The sequence below is a fragment of the Aptenodytes forsteri genome, unplaced genomic scaffold (assembly GCF_000699145.1).
Source record: "Aptenodytes forsteri isolate BGI_AS27 unplaced genomic scaffold, ASM69914v1 Scaffold15, whole genome shotgun sequence".
Classification (NCBI taxonomy): domain Eukaryota; kingdom Metazoa; phylum Chordata; class Aves; order Sphenisciformes; family Spheniscidae; genus Aptenodytes; species Aptenodytes forsteri.
The window spans coordinates 23,355,549-23,362,302 of NW_008795129.1; positions in this window are offsets into that span (position 1 = coordinate 23,355,549).

Genomic DNA, 6,754 nt, shown 5'->3' on the forward strand with positions numbered 1-6,754 from the left:
CTTTATTTAAATTGGGTGGATGGCTGTGCGGAGATGGATGCTGGTCTTCTTGTGTACTCCTGAAAATGAGATTTTCCATTCCTGTAATATAGTGCTAAAAGTCTAACTCAGTCTTACAAAAGCAGCGCAGAGGTAGAAGCTGTCTAAATCATCCATTGCAAATTCTCCTTTATGTTAGTGGGGGAAAAAATCCTTTCACATTACCTGACTCAAGCTGCTTTAATCAATAGTTATCAGTCATTTCATTTCCCTTGATAAGCGCTTCTTCCCCTGAAACCTTACTGCTTTCTCCTACTGAGATGTTTTCAACCTGTACTTGGAACAGAACTTATTCCCTCCAGTATAATTTTCATTTTAACCTTTCCTCAATGGCCTAGAAATAATAGATTGCTAAAATTTCTTTAATAGATTGGAAATTTAAACCTCTTAGAGATAACCACCTAGACGATGTTACAACTCAATGATAAGGCAAAGAATAACAAATCTTAAAGGTTACTGAGCTAAGACTTACGTTTTAAGGCTGCTGAAATACTGGGTATTGTTATGGCTCCGCAATTAAATAACATTACCTAGTGTTATGGTTCCACGTGCTATTCAAAATCCTCTGGTCTGAAATTGCTTTCTTTAATGGTAACTCTGAGGGCAGTAATTACCAATGGAGGAAAACAAATATTTTCAGTATTCCCCCATGGCCTTCTCAATGCTTAAAGCACTGGTGCTTTCTCCATATCCTTCTGGGCACTGGAGGAATCAGGGCTTTCAGTTGAAATCTTCGGGCTAATTATATGTCTTCATCATTTGGAGTTGTGAATGTAAACCATGGCAACCTGTTTAAAAATTCTTGCAGCTTTGTAACAACCAGAAAATTCTTTGCCAAAAGCAGGAAATAATGGGGTTTTCCTTGCCTCTGTAGTACCCAAAGTACTGTTTCTTATAGAATATTTTCTAGAGAATTGCTGATTTTAATCCCTAACACCTCATGTGACCAGGTCCCTGCCCCTCCTGTCTATGATAGGATCCTAGCAAGCTGATAGATTTTGTCTAATTGAGTTGAAATTTAAAAATTAGTATTCCACCATCCTATTTTTACAGTGGTCTGTGCATAACTACTTGCATAATTCATTACAAAAAGGTGGTGAATTTGGGCATTAACCTTTAAATGACCAGCAAGGCTGTGAACGAGGAGAGGACAAGCCCAGAGGCAGAAAAGTGGCTGGCGGCGGGGGAGCGGCGATGCTCGTGCTGGGGGAGGTGCTTCAGCGTCTTGTCCATTCGCAGCTCTGCTCTCACCCAGGACTGAACCAGAAGTCCTTCCCACTTTAAGTATGAAACTTGTACAGGAATAGAGATCGAGAGGCACTTTGGGGAGAGATTTCAACCACACTTTTAAATGGAGGTTTAACACAGATTTATGCACACACACACACACACACACACCAGGTATGTGGGGCTAACAGCTGGCCCAAACTTTAACCAGGGTAGTCATGTCCACCCTTTACATTCCCCAAAACCGAGGTGAACCCTTGGATGCAAATCTGATAACTTGTCCCTCTAAGAATAAGCTCAAGTCTAGTTCCTTTAGCTGGCATTCCTGGAGTATCGCAAATGCCTGACTTCTAATGGACTACTTGTGGTGCAAAATACCTTCTAAAAATACTCGGTAATTTCAGTACTTGGGCTGAAACAGCATGGTGCTAAAACCTTCCCTCTGTGTTGTGATTTTCACTGTTGCAACCAACAGCTACAAAGGCCCAGTAACAGCCTCCTGTACTTAGCATCTCTGTATTTATCTGCATACCATTTATTTTTAGCCTGCTTTTCTCAGATGCTAGCGGGAGATACTGCATTGTGCTGCACTGTGCTTTCCCTATTTATCAGTCCTGGAATCGTGGAAAATATCACTTCATTCAGTCTATGTACTCCTCCCATGTAAATGCTTTAGCATAGATATCCTGAAGTTTTTTTCAGTTTCCATGTGATATTTATGACAAACTATTTCCAAGATTTCTCATCTCCATCAGCAGTTTCCAAATGTTACTTTCCAACTCGGGGAAACAGCATTGCTCTAAAGAGAATGGAAGAAGTACTCTTTTTTTAAAATATATTTACTTCAAGTTTTTTAAGAATCTATGAATTTGAGGTCATCAGTGACTATTTCTTCCAAACTTCCTCCCTGACATAAGATTAACAAAAAATATTGCACTAATTAACCTCACGGGAACTACCTGAGAAGGAAAGACTAATTGTGCACAGCTTTTAAAGCAATCACTTACAGTCATGCCAGAACAATTGTTTACCAGGGTGGGTTCCCACTTTCCCGTCACTCTTCTCCATACATGTCAAGTGCAGAAAAGGTGCTCAGTGCAATATCTATCTTGCACCCAAAAAGAAAGTCATGTGAGGTCTTTTCCTGACCCTAAAAGAGACAGCAATCAGTGTAGGATGACTGAGAGCTGGGGCTTCCCAGTCCCATTAGGGCCCCCATGCCTTAGGTGCTCCCCTTACGTTGCTGTGCAGCTGCAGAGCTCACCCACGTAGGTGGGGTTACCGCGGCTCCTCAGCAAATATTTGAGATGATTCAAATGAGCTTCAGAAACAAGCTGCTGTATCGTGGGTTGACCTCAGTAGAAATAAACTGTGAGTGAATGTATTATGTATATACCACATGGCATTAACTCATCACAGATGTGACAGGAAGATGGGGATTTTGCAGTGTGTTTTCTATTCTCTGGACATCCTCAAGTTACTTAAAATGTCATGAGGCATTCATAGCATGAACCACATTTTTAAAGTGAGTTTCAGTTTGGTGGGCCCAGATCCTTTCCAGGAGAAAGCTTAGCTGTTACCTGTGCTACTCCATCCCCCATTTGGGATCGGCTGCTGACCAGAGCTCACCAGACCGGCAGGCTGCCATGGTGCCTCCAGGCATGGAGCCAACCGCTCTTTGTGCCAGCTCATCTTTTAGGCTGAAGAAGAGCTGCCAATGCTTCTGCATGGTGACAATCCTCCCCAGTTGTAAATCACACAATCCCAGCTATCTGAACACACAGCAGTGGTATCTGATGACATCTGCTTCACAAATCCATCATGCTGCATATCTCATGCTTGACAACTTTACAAATGCTTTTGCAGCCTGTAATAATGGAAGGCTGTCAGTCATAACTCTCCTACGTCTTTCACACACATCAAATACTTGACTTTATCATAAATAACAGGGAGTTAATTACTGCTCTGATGTGATCTACTCCAAAGTTCCCCCAGAAATGTCACTGTTACTAAACTGATTGCTTGTGCATGCCTCTAGTCCTCATAACATTTATTTTAACCTTGTCCTTAGTGCACAAAATTTACAAGCGGTGCAAGTAGACTCTCCAGTAAGTAAATTCTAGCTCAAGTAAGAAAAAAATACGTCTTGGGGCAGGATCCACCCACACTCTGAGTTGATCTTGAAACATCATTCTCATTGAGTTTTGGCACATAATGCAAATCCCTGTACGATAGTTGCAGGATATCAGTCAGTAAGGTTAAACAAACATTGGCAAAATTTCTCTTTTTCCTTCCACTATATTCACCTCAGACATAAAAATAAATGCCTCAGCCTGCAGTGGAATATTGGAAACATGCAAAACGTAACAGAGCCTCCCATTGCACCGTTCAGCCAAAGAAGGATAGAGATGGAAGAGTTTCCATTCTCATCACCGGTCTCCTGTTTCTTCCTCAGCTCCAGGGACCACTAACCCACTGCAAAGGCTGAGTTTTAAGGCATCACCCAGGTCCAACCACAGATGAATGTGTATCATCTAACAAGTCCAACAGCAGCTGAATGTGCATCATCCCATAAGAGCACGTCAACCCCGCTGGGGATAAACTGTGCTTCCTCTAAACGCGGCATGCACCCAGATGGTGGAGGTGGAGATCATAGGGTCAAAATTCAGGCTGTGGCTGGAGCTGTGAACTCATGGACTCATTGGGAAACCTGGCATTAATTTCCACCTTGGATCTGCTGGCTCCTTTTGAAAAGCCCTGCTCTGTTGCTCAGCTTGGACTAACTCCACATGCACACTGATGCACAGAGGAATACTGCAATGCCGTGGGTGATCACTACTCAATGCTCAATTGCCATGCTGTAATTTTTCCAGAAGTCAGCTTTTCTCATTGAGAAAAGAGCCATAGCTACCCGGCTTGCACTGGAGAGGGCTGGCAGCAATGGAGCTATTGACCTTGCTTCCTTAAATATGTTGTTCTTGCGAGTTAAACGAAATATGTGAACTGCATTTGAAATATTTCTCTACTTCTGCAGTGTGTAAAAGCTTGCCCTTGTACATCAGTGAATATTAAATCACCATATTCTCATTTATGTGTACACTCCAAGATGCTGATGGAGTCACGTACTGTTATGTGTATGTACATGAGGATATAATTTTACTCTGTGTATTATTTTATAGTTACCGGGCTAGGTTCTGCTGACTTGATTCTACCGCCATTAAAAGAGAGGGGTGGAAGAGTAATGGATTCTGCAGTTGTTTGAAGGGTGGAATGAAAATGTCCTGTCCAAACCAAAACTGCATATGGACTTCAACCATTTGTGAACATTTGTCTTGCTTACTTCCAATAACAGTGCAGCCTTTTTTTTAAAGGGAAATTCTTCCAGAACAAAACCCAACAAGCATTTTTTCTAAAATGTTAACACATTTCTGTTGGTTTTGAAATCAGCTGCGCTTTGTTTCCAAACAAGCAAATTTGTAGGTAATTTGACTAAAAATTAGCAAGCAATGAACCTATCTTTTTGATCAGAAATATTTTTGTGTGGGCGAGCAAGCCATACTGACAAACAGTGAATTTGTCCTCAAGTCTGCTCTTGTATAGGCAGTAAAAACCCAGCCTACTCACAGGCGTGAGCCAAATCAGCTGAAGCCTTCTATACACTGGTACTTAAAATGTAACCTTTTCTCACCTTTTGATGGTTCAAGACAACCCGGGAAGTTTTATTGCTGTTGGGGGTAGGGAGCTCTGTCTGGAGGCACAAAGCAGAGCATGGCGGGCTCTGACACGCCGCAACGCAGGGTATCGCCGGGGGGAACCTACACAGCTCGATTTGCTTGTGGATATACACTAAATATTCCCTGACCAGGACACTTTGTACCCACAAGCAGCAGCATAAAGAGGATGAAAACCTTTGGTTGAGGTCTGGAGTTTTGCTCTGATTCACATAGATTCCTCTCTTTCCCCCACTGTACCAGATGCATTGATTTTTGTCAAGTTTTATATTGCAGAGCTACAGATTTTCTGCTGACATTTATTTCTGTCAGTGTCTTTTTGCTGGAATTGGTGCCTGATACACGGGGTGGGGAACTGATACTCAGAGATGAAAGCTGCTGGGTATCTTCGCAGACCAAATCCCAAAAGTTTTTGGCATTTTGGTTTAAGGCACTACAAAACTGTTTGTGGGTTATTATTTGGGGAAGACTGTGTGATTGCAGAATTAACAATTCTGTAATTCATTTGTGAAAGGGGCAGAGTCCCCGTTTCTGATGCAGCTTCACCATCAGTAATTCAGTGCTTGATACCGTAACTTCAAGGATCAGGCTAGGAGCTGCCAGTGATTTATGTCGTTGGGACTGCCTTAAGCAATAAGATTTGGATGGCTCCCAGCGCCTGCGTGGGTGAGGAGTTGGTGATTGAGGAGCTTCTTCCTCTCCCTAAAAGGGAGCCTACACTGATTTAAAGATGGAAGGCTAATTTTGTGATACCTTCCACATTCCGGTGGTGGATTTTTATATAATCTCATTTTTCAACTGAGATGGAAAGCTTTCCTCTTCATGTAAATCCACTTCAGTTAAGTAAAGCTGGAAGCCTTTCTATTCTGCCTGATTTTAATACCTCTAATTCATCAGTTGTGGACTTAGATATAAGTCACACTGTAGCTTCTCTACACTTCAGACAAAATTTAAATGTTGAAAGGTTGCTGCATGCTGTCTTTAAAAAGAACAGATTTTAGGTCCTGTTTAGAATATTTCTTTTTCAGATGTATAAAAAATGACATAAATCATGATTCTTTGTTATTTTGCAAGACAACACATCCTTGGCTCGTCTGGCTTGCAGAGACTCCCCTTTCTGGGTTGCTTGCTTTGGGGCAGCCAGAGGATGTGAGCAATGCCATGCAAAATGAGTGTGAAAAACATACACAATCCTTTTGTCTTCTTTGTGGGTCATTTCAGCCTTCTTGCCTTTCCCTTCCTGTATCCCAGAAAAATGGGGGAAGGCTGGGTACCAACTAGACAAACACCAGCCAGTGCTGATGGCTGCAGGAGCAGGTAGGCAAGCCCAGCATGCCCACAGGCATATGTACGGCAGGTTAGGGGATGGGACCTGCTGAAACAGAGCACAGGGAAGAGGGAAAAGATCTAAAGACCTCAGAGCAAAGGCTGGGATTCCCCATCCAGAAGTGGTTAGCAAAAAAAATGTAATTGCAAGCTGAAACCCTCTTCTTGGTTATGCTGCCATTTATAGCAGCCTTAGTTATGGATGTTTGTTTTAAGATGCTGTCCCTGTGGCAGGGGAGGATTAATCCATTCCATTCACTGTGGAAGAGGAGCTGTTTTCAAAACCAACAATGCTGTGTAATCACTGCGGGCTCTCTGGGGTTGCTGGAGAACCATCCCCAGCACCAGCCAAGCCAGCTATTATATTATGGACAGCTACTCAAGCTGCCCCTCCTCATAGGTGACTAGCCTCGAGCACTGCAATGCACTTT